Source organism: Podarcis pityusensis, assembly GCF_964106645.2.
Source record: "Podarcis pityusensis genome assembly, chromosome: 16".
Lineage (NCBI taxonomy): Eukaryota > Metazoa > Chordata > Lepidosauria > Squamata > Lacertidae > Podarcis > Podarcis pityusensis.
In genome coordinates this window covers 37,403,405-37,419,196 of record NC_138041.1, presented here as the reverse complement: position 1 = coordinate 37,419,196, position 15,792 = coordinate 37,403,405, and the positions used below count along the sequence as shown (strand labels likewise).

General features: G+C 46.4%; 2 long non-coding RNA genes across 2 annotated transcripts; one reads left to right on the top strand and one right to left on the bottom strand.

Moving 5' to 3' along the window:
* Positions 1 to 2,719: 2,719 nt before the first annotated feature.
* On the bottom strand, positions 2,720 to 8,855 carry LOC308465448. The gene is made up of 3 exons (XR_013980449.1): positions 8,176 to 8,855; positions 6,264 to 6,394; positions 2,720 to 3,589 (listed from the first exon to the last, which is right to left on the bottom strand). It is a non-coding gene; the product is annotated as an uncharacterized lncRNA (long non-coding RNA).
* Positions 8,856 to 14,317: 5,462 nt separating this feature from the next.
* Positions 14,318 to 15,792, top strand: LOC308465770. Its single transcript, XR_013980565.1, has 2 exons — positions 14,318 to 15,314; positions 15,595 to 15,792. It is a non-coding gene; the product is annotated as an uncharacterized lncRNA (long non-coding RNA).

Sequence of the window (15,792 nt, the reverse complement as noted above, 5' to 3'; positions counted from 1 at the left end):
CAAGCAAACACATACAAATATGTAAACCACGTGTCTGAAACCCACAGAAAAGTCCTGAAACCATTTTCTCTCTCCCAAAATGACCTCAAATATTTCTCTGCAAGGTCGAAGGAAATGGGAGATCTCCCCACTGTCTCTTTCACAAATCCTGCCTTAAGGGCACATTTAAGATACGAATAGGGTGAGCCTGTCACCTGGATTCAGGAAAACAAGAGAGTGGCCAGGATGCCCAGGTAATCCAATCAAGTAACCTAGCAGACAGGAGAAAAAACAACGCGCTCAGATTTCTGTTGTAGTCTGCCCCTTCTCTGATGTATTATTAATAATAATAATAATAATTTTTTATTTATACCCCGCCCTCCCCAGCCGAGGTCGGGCTCAGGCGGCTTACAAGCAATAATAAAAACAAGTTGAATGATTACAACTTAAATACAACATTAAAATACAGCATTAAAATATTGAAAGGGGATGGTCTTGGGCTACACCCCTTCTGTGATGTATGTATGATGTTTCTGGGGAGTGGTCTTGAGCTACATAGGGTGGGCAGTTTCAAAGTCTATATAAGGGCTTGCACACCTTTGTTCTGGGTCCCTCCCTCTCCTGTGTGTGCTGGGGAGCACCCTGTTGCAACAGCTTTAATAAAGAATGAATGAATTCCTATGCCCCACAAATAACCCAGAGATGCATTTTAAATAAAAGCACACATTCTACTCATGTAAAAACACACTGATTCTTGGACCATCCATGGGCCAGACTGAGAAGGCGATTGGCATCTGGCCTGCAGGCCTTAGGTTACCTACCCCTGCTATGGTTGGCCTCTCTTATTTTCTCCTACTGATAGAGAACCTACAAAAGGACTCTATATGGGCCCTTGGGTACCCCATAAGGGAAAAGGAGCAGTGTTTTTCTTATAACCATCAAATATTAGAGACTCTTCTAGATGATTTCTTTATTTGGCTTTCATCAGTCCAGTCTTTATTGATTGAGCATTTGGTTTGATTTGCTTCCAGGGTATTTACACAACTTCCTGTTAATCTATTAGATCATCCCACGCTTTTCATTGCATTTCCCCCATCAATATCCAAACCACACGGAGTTCTGTGTGTGTGTGTGTGTGTGTGTGTGTGTGTGTGTGTGTGGTAGAGGATTTGTTACACTATTAGGGCAACAGAACACTTCAATACACAGAAAAAGCAGTATTCAAAAGCAGAAAACAAGTTCCATTATGCACTTGACTCCCACAAAATAGTGCCATTCTGGAGATACCTAAGTCAAGATTTATGCTGAGATTCAAGAAGTTGTAAAATAAGAATGAAACTTGACCTTTGCAAGAGATTTAGTGAAACCTATATGTAAATGTACCAGTAATTTCCCGAACAGAAGATGTTCCTGGCAACTTTACCAGTGACTATTAAGGAACCTTTGCAGTCATTCTGGGTCCTGTTAACTCTCCTCAAACCCCTCAAACTCAATGCGCATGTTACGTTCTATTTTTGACTTGTTTCTTTCTACGTTTTGTTTTCTTATTTTTTTCTATAACACTTTTATTTCTTTATAATTGAAATTCTTTCAATAAAATATTAATACCAATAAAAAACCACCATAATACGTCAGAAACAAAAAGTTCTGATGGTGAGACTATCCAAAGCCGGGTCTACAGGGTCTAAAGAAAATAAACATGGAAGCTGAAGGTGGTAGTATTATTTTTACCAGCTGCTCCTGTAGATCCTCCACTTTGATTCACTGTCAAACAGCTCCTACCATCTGAAAGTTCTTCCTGAGCTTTAGTTGGAATCTTCTTTCTCGCAACATGCAGCCATTGGTTTGAGTCCTACCCTCCAGAGCAGGAGAAAACAAGCTTGTTCCCTCTTCCATAAGATATTTGAAGATGGCCACCGCATCTCCTCTCAGTCTCCTCTTTTCCAGGCTAAACATATCCCAAATCCTTAGGCAAGTTCTCCCACCTGCCATTTTAAAGCTAGGTTGGCAGGAGCAGGGACCGAGCAATGGGAGCTCATCCCATCGCAGGGATTCGAACCGCCGACCTTCTTGCCGGCAAGTCCTAGGCTCTGTGGTTTAACCCACAGCGCCACCCGCGTCCCTTAGGACGTCCCTATTCTCATTAGAGAAATGTTGGAGGGTATGGAATTATCCCACCCCCCAAGCTGTTTGAAGGCAGCCCAGTATAGGAAAGCCCCCCCCCCAATGTTTAATATTTTACAGTGGTACCTCAGGTTAAGAACTTTGCTTCAGGATGAGAACAGAAATCGTGCTCCGGCGGCCCAGCAGCAGCAGGAGGCCCCATTAGCCAAAGTGGTGCTTCAGGTTAAGAACAGTTTCAGGTTAAGAACAAACCTCCAGAACGAATTAAGTTCTTAACCTGAGGTGCCACTGTATTATGTTTTTATATATGTTGGAAGCTGCCTAGAGTGGCTGGGGACACCCAGTAAGATATGTGGGGTATAAATAGTAAAATTATCATTATAGAATGGGAACGTCCCTACTTTCATTGGAGAAATGTGGGAGGGTATGAACTCTTGGGTGCTTTAAGGTCCCAGGTGAGTTCCCGGTGCATTTGGAAGCTGGGCTTGTGCATAACAGGCAGTGCAGAAACCTTTGAATGCTAACCTATAAAATGTTAAACATACAATTTAACTTTAAATAGCATGATTTTATTTTGTTGTGAATCTTAAAAGGTGGCTTACAAATACATAAATAAATACAGAAATACATATAACAGAGGATCTTCCAAATACTTTAAATATATATTTAAATATTTTAAGGCACCCCCCCCCCAGTTTCATCCTGAGATCAATAAAATATATATTATTGTATAAACCTCTCTTTAGCATAATTACTCTTTATAAATTACACACACACAAATGTCAATATAAAAATAAATAGATTTTTTTTAAAAATAGAATAAATATATGCATTAAAAACATGTAGACATACTGCAGTTGAATTTCTTGGGTTTATAAATCAAATTAAAAAGCCACATTTATTGGCAGGAATAGACTTTCCACCGTAAGGAATTGTCTCCTTCCCATTTTATTCGTGTTTTGAAATGACGTTTTGATTCCCTTGCAATTAAATCCTTACTCAGAGGCCAGCCCCACTGAGCTCAGGGACACTTAACTCATAGGAGCCTACAAAAATGTGACCAGCTGATCTCATTATTGTGCAGCCACCCCTTTACAAAATCTTTCTCTCAAACAAACTGTATTTTACTAGTGAAATTTAGCATGCAACTCTGGTACTCTTGGAAAGCATAGTAATATATCATTTTCCGATTAGTAAAAGAGGCATTTTTGGTGTAAGAAATATTTTCATCGGGGCATCTGGCGTTTTGCTGCTCAAAACAATGGCGGCATTCGGCTAGCTGCGTGATCTTTGTTGGAATCCCCCTGCCAGCGATCTTCAGGATGGGATCGTGGCTTCTGTTAAACTGCTCCAGCAGTCCAAGGAACGCTGTTATGGCGGCACAGCCTTCCATGGCCTTCGGCGGTTCTGAGAAAGTGCAGTTGGGCAATCCTGTGAAGTTGAGACGGATGTTGTGGGGAAGCGCAATTGGCCCAGAATCATTCTTCTGTGGAAGTTGAAACAAAGACAGAGCCTTGTTAACAATGACATGTCCTGCCAGGGCTGGGAAACCTTTTTGGGCCAAAGTGGAACGCGGGTGGCACTGTGGTCTAAACCACAAAGCCTAGGGCTTGCAGATCAGAAGGTTGGCGGTTCGAATCCCCGCGACGGGGTGAGCTCCCGTTGCTCAGTCCCTGCTCCTGCCAACCTAGTAGTTCAAAAGCATGTCAAAGTGCAAGTAGATAAATAGGTACCGCTCCGGCGGGAAGGTAAATGGCGTTTCTGTGCACTGCTCTGGTTTCCCCAGAAGCGGCTTAGCCATGCTGGCCACATGACCTGGAAAAACTGTCTGCGGACAAACGCCGGCTCCCTCAGCCTGTAAAGCGAGATGAGCATCGCAACCCCACAGTCATTTGTGACTGGTGTCGGGGTCTCTTTACCTTTACTACGAGGACAGTTGCCACTCCTCTGGGCCGCGTGCCAGGGACAGGCAGGGGATGCCACCTTTGTTCTGGCAAAATACAGGACAGGATGGTGTGGAGCAGGAGGGGGCATTGGGGCAAATCCACAGCCCCCCTCCCCCCAGCCCGGTGCTGAAATAACTTCAAAGCAACCAATTGCAATCTACTGCAGCCTAACTGGGTGCCCCCCCCCCACACTTGTAAATCTGCCTGTGTTTTGCTATAAAGGGACCCCTGACCGACTCTGGGGTTGCAGCGCTCATCTCGCTTTATTGGCCGAGGGAGCCGGCATACAGCTTCCGGGTCATGTGGCCAGCATGACTAAGCCGCTTCTGGCAAACCAGAGCAGCGCACAGAAACACCGTTTACCTTCCCGCCGGAGCGGTACCTATTTATCTACTTGTACTTTGACGTGCTTTCGAACTGCTAGGTGGGCAGGAGCAGGGACGGAGCAACGGGAGCTCACCACGTTGTGGGGATTCGAACCGCCGACCTTCTGATCGGCAAGTCCTAGGCTCTGTGGTTTAACCCACAGCGTCACCCACGTCCTTCGTGTTTTGCTATACAGAGCTGAAATATATGACGCTTAACACAGACATGCAGTACTGTATAGTCATACAGGCAGGCCGGCCAAAAAATAAATGGGGGGGGGGCATATTCTGATGAGGAGACAAGCTTTGTTCCACATGTTAAATTTCTGAAAGAAATAAAAATATTGGGGTGGGGGAGAATAAGCCTTGCGAGGAGCTACTTCTCCCCCACCCTCCTCTCTCAAACATCATGCAGATATCTGTGTTCAGAATTGGGACTTCTGAGCTACACCAACACAAAACCGCTTGTTTCTAGAGACTCTCAGAACCTGCTCCTCTCTGAGGGACCACCTTAACCCAGCCCAAGCTGCAGGGAACTGGAAGCGACAACACGAAAGAAAGCCTTGGCCTGGTTTGATCTTCCTTGGGGGCAAGATGAGGAGAGGGAGAGAGAAGGAAAGAGGAAAGGAAAGGAAGTGAGAGGCGGGGAGAAAGAGAGAAAGTGCAGCAGCAGAGCAGAAACGGGGAAATGCAGGACAACCTGCGCCCTGTACTGAATCAATACAGGACATAGCATTTTACACTGAAGTAAAGGACAATCCTCTGTGATGCATGATGGTTGGCAACCCTAGATGGGCCCACACACCCAACGCCCACGCAGTCAAATGCGACTGCAGAAACACACGTTCAGACAGGCACACACAGGCCTAGCGCCAGCAGCTGGCCAGGTTGGGCCCTGACTGGGGATCCATAGACCTATAGGCCTGAGCATTACATGTGGGGGCGATTCAACTTGTGGGTGGTCACTGCAGATGAGAGTCCAGCTTGGCTCCCTTTGCAAAGTGGCAGCCCTGGCAGCTATCCACGGTGGAAACGGGAGTCTCTGGAGCTGGTGAGGAGGGCAGAAAGCGGTTTTGCAGACCCTCCCAAGTGCCCCCATTTTCCCGGGAGAGTCCCAGATTTATAGAAGCCGTCCTGGTTTCTGATCTTGTCCTGGGATGTCTCGCTTTTCCTTAAAGGTAAAGGTAAAGGGACCCCTGATCGTTAGGTCCAGTCGCGGACAACTCTGGGGTTGCGGCGCTCATCTTGCTTTACTGGTCCAGGGAGCTGGTGTACAGCTTCTGGGTCATGTGGCCAGCATGACTAAGCCACTTCTGGCGAACCAGAGCAGCGCACGGAAACGCCGTTTACCTTCCTGCCGGAGTGGTACCTATTTATCTACTTGCACTTTGACGTGCTTTCGAACTGCTAGGTTGGCAGGAGCAGGGACTGAGCAACGGGCGCTCACCCCGTCGCGGGGATTCGAAACGCCAACCTTCTGATCGGCAAGCCCAAGAGGCTCTGTGGTTTAGACCACAGTGCCATCCCCTTTTCCTTAGGATGTCCCTATTTTCATCAGAGAAACGTTGGAGGGTATGGTGTTGCTGCTGCAGGTGTGGTAAGAGTAGAAATGCGTGGCCATGCTGGGGGCTGGAGGGAGAGCTTGTTGGGGAGTCAGAGTGGGGCATGGAAAGGCCACGTGGCCTAGGGAGAGTCCCAAGGGCCTGGTGGAGATCCCTGGAGGGCCTGAGGCTCCTTGCTCCTGAGCTAAATGCTCCTAGCATTTGATATTGCAAACTGCCCCGTGATCCTCGGAAGAAGGACAGTATAGACATTTAATTAATAGTAAAAATCCATTCGGCATACTTACATAGGCATCAAAAAGTACTTTTGCCTGGTGTCCCAACTCCCCACAACAATCTTTGTCCCACTGTTTCTGCTTTCCATGGGGAGCTGCGAGTGCCAGGGCCCAGCAGAGGACAAAGGCCAAGGCATGGATTCCTGTTCAGGGGGGCAAAGGAGGAAATAAACAAAGAGCAGAGTTAGGCAGTATGGGGTTTGCCCTTCCCTGTGTGTTCGACATCAGTGATTTCCAGACTGGGCTCTGAGGATGGGGACCCTGAGGATGGAGTGGAAGTTCATCAATGGAAGGGTCCTCAGGCACAGAGAGGCTTCCTGGGAAGACCCCTTCCCTGCCACAGCTGCACTTACAAGGCCACAACGCAGAGGGGCGAGCTGGGGGGGGGGGAGGGAAAATTTGATCCTGTATGCGAGTATTAATATTATTACCCTTGTTGTTTGTTTTACAAATGTTTCACATCACAAAGTCATCAAAGTGGCGTGCACAGGAAGGTAGACCTACCAATTTGCTCTCAACGAAACAATATGCAAACTGAAATCCAGCCCTTCTGTGAATTTTGCAATGCTTGTGTGCAAAAATGCTTGCTGTTGTTTTTATTAATACAGCACATTATTACATTTATTAAATTGCATGTACTGGGACAACATGTGCATAAAATGCATGCGTGAGTGAAAACAACACACACAAATGCATTGTGCTAGGGGGAAATGGCTTTGCAGGAATGCATATATAAGGAGAAACTGAGACAAGCATGGGTTCCTGGTGGTGGATTTTCATGAGGACCTTTTTTGTGTGTATCAAATTCAAAACGGATGTGGAATTATGAACTGAACTTGAAAGATGGGCAACGGAGAGAAGCCAAAAGGGGCAGATTTGCTCATCTGTAGTTGTCCAGCACTCACCATTCAGCCAGGACAATTTTTAGTGTGGCAGAAACATTGGAACTCCCTGTTTATTGACACCAGGCAAAAACCTTCACCCTCACCTTTTTGCTTAGATAAGCCTAACCAGACATGTTAACATGTGTTTTGAGCTTATTGTTGATTTTAATTAGTTTCCAATTCTTTTAAATAGCTCCTTTAAACTTTTTTTCTGATTGTTTTATTCTTTTTGTAAACTGTTTAGAAGGGTGTGGTTTTTTTTGTGGTTTTTTTTTACAGTCAAGCAGTATATAAATTTTATGAAATAAATAAATGAATAATAAGCCTGGTCCAAGACATTTTGCTACCTGAGGCTAAGATCGCCTCTCCCACCCCCAATTCAACATTGCAGGGCCAGAGAAAACATGTTTCTGCCTGAGGTGAAAGCGTCACTCTCAGAAGATGACTGGACAGATTGCTCCTGGCCACAGGACAGGGTCCCCCAACACATCTGTGGGCAGCTGGCTAGCTTAAGGGCTGCAGGGCTTCGTCCCTCCCCCCCCCCCAGCACCCACCATCCTCCAAAGCGTGCATGGCCTTCTGGGAAAGGCGAGTTGATGCGGGAAGAGTTCCTTAAAGGCAGCACACTTGGAGAGTTTTGCTCTCTATCCCCCTGTGATCAAATGAAGAAGCCATATTTGCCAGAAAATCAGGTCATCAATAATTTCCCCCTTTGATGAAGCTCTTTTAGAGCTGTTGGTGCCGATTGCCTCCTCAATCCCCCTTATACAGTTATCATTCTTGACATGTAATATAATGGAACAACTTCCACGACCCCTTACATTGTAATAAAATAAAATAAAAACATCCACATTTACTGAAATATTTTGTCACCATCCATTGCTTCATTTCAAATTCGGACATTTACACTGCAATGCTGCCTTCTTCATCCCCCTCCAGATCTTATTTTTTGTATTATTATTATTATTAATAATAATAATAATATGGCATACATGCATACATCTATGATATATAAGTAATAAAAAATATACTATGCTCACCTTTGTGACTTTGCATGACTGATTGAGAAATCCTCTCCAATTTTTTTGCTGTTGAATGTCGAGCTTCTGTATCTTTCTGGATCAGCCATAGTGTCCAATTTATACATGTCGAAGAGATGGGAGTTTTGACTCAGCACCACCAAAAGTGTGGAAGATCTTACGTGGGGACTGAGAGGATTCCTTTCTCTTGAAAGAGGACCAGGGTCTTTCCCTGCAAGCGACTTGCTGCTACAGTGACCAGGGAAGTCAAAGCTGATTAGGATCGTTTCCTATTGCGTTTGTAATCGCTAGTTTCCTTTTTCTAACTTTCCTGTTTGGTTTAGAGTGGTGCTTTTCTGATTTGAGCAGGTGGGTGTTGAAAGGATGGCCATCCCTGCCCAGGCAATCTGTGGCCTCGCTGGGCATCTGGCCTCAGTATCTCCAGTGGCAGCTGCAAGTTTTGGAAAGAACTTGGGCAGGGAACCCACCATGCCCTCTCAGTGCCTCTCACCCACATCATGGCCAACTTCCTCCTCATTGCAACACACACACATGGCTTGCCATCATAGGAACCAACTCCTGGGGGCTGAGGTCCCTTCAGCCCCCCCAAATATTTGAAGGGGCCACCACCCACAGAGTTGATGGGCATTCAAATGGTTGCATGCACCAAGTCTTGTGATTGATTATGTGGCCTAGGACCCTCATACCTACGGGACTGCCTCTCCTGGTATGTCCCACAGAGGACCTTACAGTCTTCAAATAAAAACATCTTGGAGATCCTGGGCCACAGGGAGGTTAGGCTGGCCTCGACCAGAGCCAGGGCTTTTTCGGCCATGGCCCCAATCTGGTGGAACGCTCTGTCACAAGAGACTAGGGCCCTGCAGGACTTGACATCTTTCCGCAGGGCCTGTAAGACGGAGCTGTTCCACCAGTCCTTTGGCCAAGGCACAGTCTGACCCCCTCTCTCCTTCTGTAATCCTCATAGAACTCTAGCCCAATGGTTGCCATTAATTTGATTCTGAATTGATTTTAGAATGTATTTTAATTATTTGACTATGTGATTTTATGTACACTGTGCTATTTTTACTTGTTGTTAGCTGCTCTGAGCCCGGCTTTGGCCAGGGAGGGCGGGATACAAATAAAAATAATTTATGATGGTGATGATGATGGTGATGATGATGATGATGAGGCAGTATTTTATTCAAGTTGTCACCCCTGCTTGCCATCCAGGGAGACAATGACCAGGCAGGCAGCAGCAGCAACCACTGCTCTCCCTCTCCACCACCACCATTATCTAGACCAGAGCGAAAGGGAGCTACACCACTGAAGCCAGGTGCAGTAGTCAGTGGTGAAGAGGAGGGTCAGGTGCTCTTGGCAGTGTCCCCTGCCCTGCTGGGAGATGCCCAGTTGTGCCAACCTTTGTCGCCAGCCCTGAAAACCCTGCTTGTTCGCAACTGGGGCCATGCTGGCTCTCCTAAAACAGACTCTGTTTCTCCCAATGCATCTTGACTTGGATTGTTTTAAAATGGAAATCCGTGTCATCAGCCACTGTTGCATTAAAGTTTAGGATCACAAGCCCAGCCAGTTCACATAGCTACCCTGGGAAAGGCCACTGGCAAACAAAGGTGTGGATTGCTGGTCATGAGCACATCAAAGTCCTTTTGTTGTTGTTTAGTCGTGTCCGACTCTTCGTGACCCCCTGGACCAGAGCACGACAGGCACTCCTGTCTTCCACTGCCTCCCGCAGTTTGGTCAAACTCATATTAGTAGCTTCAAGAACACTGTCCAACCATCTCGTCCTCTTCTCCTTGTGCCCTCAATCTTTCCCAACACCAGGGTCTTTTTCAGGGAGTCTTCTCTTCTCATGAGGTGGCCAAAGTACTGGAGCCTCAGCTTTAGGATCTGCCCTTCCAGTGAGCACTCAGGGCTGATTTCCTTAAGAATGGATAGGTTTGATCTTCTTGCAGTCCATGGGACTCTCAAGAGTCTCCTCCAGCACCATAATTCAAAAGCATCCATTCTTTGGCGATCAGCCTTCTTTATGGTCCAGCTCCCATGTCCATACATCACTACTGGGAAAACCATAGCTTTTACTATACTGACCTTTGTTGGCAAGGTGATGTCTCTGCTTTTTAAGATGCTGTCTAGGTTTGTCATTGCTTTTCTCCCAAGAAGCAGGCGTCTTTTAATTTCGTCTGCTGTCACCATCGGCAGTGATCATGGAGCCCAAGAAAGTAAAATCTCTCATTGCCTCCATTTCTTCCCCTTCTATTTGCCAGGAGGTGATGGGACCAGTGCAAAACAGAGATTCTCAAGGTTATCAAAGGGTGGAGAAAGGTGTAGAATTCCAGCTTCCTTGAGTATGAAAACAGGTGAGCAGGCAGGCTGTGCCCAGAGGGGGGGAAGTGTTGTTTTACAGGAGGCTTGAGTTTTTGGAGAAAGGTGTGCTGGAAAGAAGGAGGAGAGCAAAGGCAGCCCTCCATGAGCTGCTGGGCAGGTCAGAACTCTGCGTGGCTCTGGCTGGCAGCAGCTGAGGCGGCACTGGGAGATGGGGAGCCAGGATTGACGGCTGCTTTGGACTCAGACTTCCTGAAGCTAATGAGAGACACTTTTGGAGTGTGATATTCTGCACCCTCTCCACTGAAGACTTCCAGGTGTAAATATGTGCAGTGCTCCCCCCCCCCCAATAAATTCAATTCCCATTTGGGTCATCCCTCAATGCTGGGGACTGCTTTCAGGTATAGTTCAGAGATTTTCACACCCATTCAGTACTACTAGTACTTCATTCAAACAAAATAATTCATTCTAAGTTCATGCCATGCACTGGGAGTTATGGAGGGGGGTGGTCCTAAATTCAAATTTAGCTCATGCTTTTCCACACACCAAAAGTTTCCAACTGGCAACACACCAAGTTCGGAGAATATTTTCTTCTTATTCCTCACCTTGAATCAGTGGCATGTCAGTAATGCTGAAGGAAGTGACAGGCTTTGATGTGCTGATAATGTGAGGAATCATGACGGCTTTGAGGCCAGATGTCCTGATAATATGAGAAAGTTCAGAGGCCAGGAGGAAGGTACCAGCCTACTCCACATCCTTAGGGGTTCCCCCTCCCCATAATGAGCTGGAATGTGAGGGTGGCATCTGGACTCTCCCCACAGCAGATAAGCACCAAAATGCCCCCTTCCGTCAGAGCCTAAAATGCCCTTATCCCTGAACCCCCACCCCAGCCCTACGATTTCAAGGAACTGATTCTGAGAGGAAGAAATCACCATTTCCATTTCTGGGCAAAATTAAATCAGAGCGCTGGAGAAGACACGCGAAGTAGCACCTACAGGGGAAAAGCGAAGCTCATTTTCATCCTAGTATCCTCCCACAACTCAGTACAGTGGTACCTCGGGTTACATACGCTTCAGGTTACATACGCTTCAGGTTACATACTCCGCTAACCCAGAAATAGTGCTTCAGGTTAAGAACTTTACTTCAGGATAAGAACAGAAATCGTGCTCCGGCGGCGCAGCGGCAGCAGCAGGCCCCATTAGCTAAAGTGGTGCTTCAGGTTAAGAACAGTTTCAGGTTAAGTACGGACCTCCAGAACGAATTAAGTACTTAACCCGAGGTACCACTGTATAATCGTCAAATTGTTAACCGTGATTCCAATTTCAGTTTGATTTGTAAATGCTATCCTAGCTTCTTCTTTTTTAATCATAATTTCGATTTCTGAGAGGATGGCTTTAAAGGGCTTTTACAAATACAAATACAAATACAAATGGTGTCCAGCAGAGATTGTTGGGACTCCCATCAGCCCCATCCCTGAAATCTACGGAAGATGGGCTAATAATAATAATAATAATAATAATAATGGCCATTTGGTGGGAGGAATAATAAGCTTCAGCTTTGGAAGACCTGGTGTGTGTGATCACAGCATTTGGGGTTGGACTGGATGACCCTTGGGTTCCATCTATGATTCTTCATTCTCCTCTCCAGTTCAGTCTTCTAAACTCTGACTGAATAAGCAGGATAGATCCCTGAGTTTCTGCCATTGACTTGTGGTTCTTCCTGCAAAATTGCTTTTAAGCCCAATAAAGTTGAATGATTACACTGGTCAACAACAAATTTGTTGTCTGCGTTTTTTCAGTTGATTTAGGACGAATCTGATGCGCTGAATCCAAAAATCACATTGGTGTTGCTCAATCAGGTCAAGTTTTTGAGCTATGGCCACATGTCGTTTTTTTACCTTTTTGTTCACATGTATGCTTGTGTGGAGCATTTTAGAAGAAGTTGGTGGGGGTAAAATGCCATGTCGAATAATTGTTTTAATTGGAAATGATTATTTTAATGACAAGAAGTATAGAGGTCCGATAGTTCTGGGTGATTATGTCGAAAAGGGATCAGTTTGAAGTCATAAAACCGCGAAATCTTCCATAAATTGGTGCGGCATTTCATAAGGCGTGCTTACCATGCTTATTTGGGTATTAAACTTGGTGACCAGGATAAAGCTTGGGCGCCACACATGGTGTGCAAGGCATGCATCGAGACTCTACGTGGGTGGACCAATGGCAAGAGGAGTCTGAACCATTCCCATGGTTTGGAGGGAGCCGACAAACCATGTCACTGACTGCTACTTCTGCGCTGTTGATGTGACTGGGATCAACAGAAAGAACCGGAGCAGCCTCAAGTATCCTGATCTTCAATCAGCACGTCGTCCTGTAGCTCATTGTGATGAAATTCCAGTGCCTATCTTCGGAGAACTTCCTGACATTAGTGACGAAGATGCCTCCAGTGTTGAAGGACGTGAAGAAGAAGAAGTGGTTCTTGAAGATGATGCTCCACATCCATTTTCCCAAAAGGAGTTGAATGATCTCATTCGCGACCTCAGCTTGTCAAAGGACTCTGCCGAACTGTTGGCATCCAGATTGAAGGAAAAAAACCTCCTCTCTGACAGTGCTCGCATCAGCTTCTTCCGCAACAGGCATCAAGAGTACCTCCGTTTTTTCTCGGAAGAGAAGGACTTGGTGTACTGTGCAGATATTGCGCAGCTTCTGCTCAAGCCTGGAGTGCCACAGTATGAACCCAAAGATTGGAGACTGTTCATTGACAGCAGCAAGCGATCACTGAAATGTGTTCTGCTACACAACGGCAACCAGTTTGCCTCTATACCCCTGGCTCACTCGACTACACTGAAGGAGAACTATGAAGCGGTGAAGTATGTGCTGGAGAAAATTGGTTATGATCAGCATAAGTGGTTTATTTGTGTTGACCTGAAGATGGTGAACTTTTTGTTGGGACAACAGTCTGGCTTCACCAAGTACCCATGTTTTCTGTGCATGTGGGATAGTAGGGACCGCGCTCAGCATTACATGAAGAAGGACTGGCCTGTGCGGGAGGAATTGGTGCCTTGCAAAGAAAGGAACGTCATCAATGACCCTCTGGTGGACAGAGACAGAATACTCTTTCCACCGCTGCACATCAAGCTCGGCTTAATCAAGCAGTTCACCAAGGCTCTGGACAAGGATGGTGACTACTTCACTTACTTGTGCCAGGCCTTTCCAGGATTGACCATGGAGAAGTTGAAAGCTGGCATCTTTGACGGTCCTCAGATCCGTCAGCTCATCAGAGATCCAGAGTTCGGAAACTCAATGAACGAAGTGGAACTGGAAGCGTGGAAGGCATTTGTTCTGGTAGTGAAGAACTTTCTTGACAAGCCAGAAACTACACAGAACTTGTCAACAACATGCTGACTGCTTTCAGAAACCTGGGCTGCAACATGAGCGTCAAGATGCACTACCTATTTTCACATATGGACCGGTTTCCTGAGAACCTGGGTTCAATGAGTAACAAGCAGGGGGAGAGATTCCATCAGGACATGAAAGAGATGGAGACCAGGTATCAGGGTCTCTGGGATGCAGTCATGATGGCTGACTACTGTTGGACTCTGAAGAGAGACCTCCCTGCCACTGAGCATTCCAGGAGTTCCAAGAAACGGAAGTTCAAGCCCTGAAGTTTGAAAAATGGTGAAGCAACATGCAATTTACGTATACTTACCTTTATCAATGCCCACCATTCAGTTTACAGTAATCAATGTTTCTTTCAGGTAATCAATATATGTTGTTGGAAAAACATTTTTCTCTCTTAAAAACATATTTCGGATGACATGTGTTGACAAAAATCAGCTGATAATGCCACAAAAATGTAATCAATTTTGTCACAAGATCTGATTTTTTTCAAATCAACATAACACAAAAACCTGACCTGATGGAGAGAAACGGATGCCATTTCCTGATTCAGCAGTGCAAAAATACTCTAAATCAGTTGTAGAAATCTAGACAACATTCAAAAAGTAAAAAATTGTTGCCCAGTGTTAGAGATCCTTTCCTGCCACTTCCGAGTCACCTTCAATGGTAGCCCCACGTAGAGCGCATGGTAGTAGTCCAAGCTGGAGATAACGCTTAACCGTGCTGCCCTCTTTCAGTTCTGTGCGGTGAATGCAGACTATGACAAGCTGAAAAAGGAGCACCCAGATATCTGAAGAGCAAATGAATCTGGGAGCTATAGTTTGGGTCTTTGGGTTTGATGCTTTTGTAACTGGATCTGTAATGGCTTTTAGTCAAATACAATAAATGATTGATTGATTGACTGACTGACTGATTGGTGAAAAAGTGCTTTTTTACTGAGATGCTAACTTTCTCTCTGCATGCCATTCCTTGAACAGCAAAGATAAGGCTTGCATTCATTGCTCTGTTCATTGGTGCATTTGACTAGTGTTATGTGGAGGGAAATGCAGCCCCTGGGCTGAAAAATGTCCCCCTCCTGCCCCCTTGGGTGCCTGGTGTGGCCTTCACAGATATAGACACAACTTGGGGGAGGGTGTTTTGGCTGCTGAGCTGCGTCCCCCCCCCCCATTGTGAGGGCTGAGGGTGTGATGGTGATGCCTCCCCAGCTGCTGCCATTGTCTGTGGGTTGACTGTGATGCCACAAACACATTTGGCAGCTGAGTGGGTATAAATGTGGGCCAAGGTGCAAGCCTCAGCAGTTGCCCTCCCCAGAGAGAAATGGGCAGCTCGGTGGCACTCAGCCCTGGTGGTCTCCTGCCCCGTGGCAGCAAGCTGACAAGCAGAAGGAGGCAATCGCCTGGTGCTGGGATGCTGTGGAGCAAGGAGAAGGCAAGTACAAAGTTGACTTGCTGGTGGGATCGCTACCTGAAGGCGACGGATATTCAGCTCTGAAGCTGGTTGATGTCTGGCAATGGACCTGGCGAGGCTGCAGCTGGTGGGTGGTTGTTGGAAGAGTTTGCATTCAGGCTAGTGGATGCCGTGAGGCAGAGATGGATGCAAAGTGGTTTGGAAGCCTTGTTTGTGAACAGGCAGCCAAACAGAGGAGGAGTCTGGGGGGACGCCGTTGGATGGGGGCCATCCCACTCACCTGTTTGCCTTTGCCTTACAGGGATGTCCGGAGCCAAGTCCAGCCTTCAAAGTCATGAAGAGAACCGCAGGACGTCCCTATTTACATTGGAGAAATGAACGTGAAATACTGGCAGCGAACAATGGACAAGGCCGTGGCCGTACCTGAGAGAAGGAGCTTTGAAGGGAGACTGCAGGCGGACATCTGCTGCATTGCAAGTGATGGGGCAGTGGGGAGAGA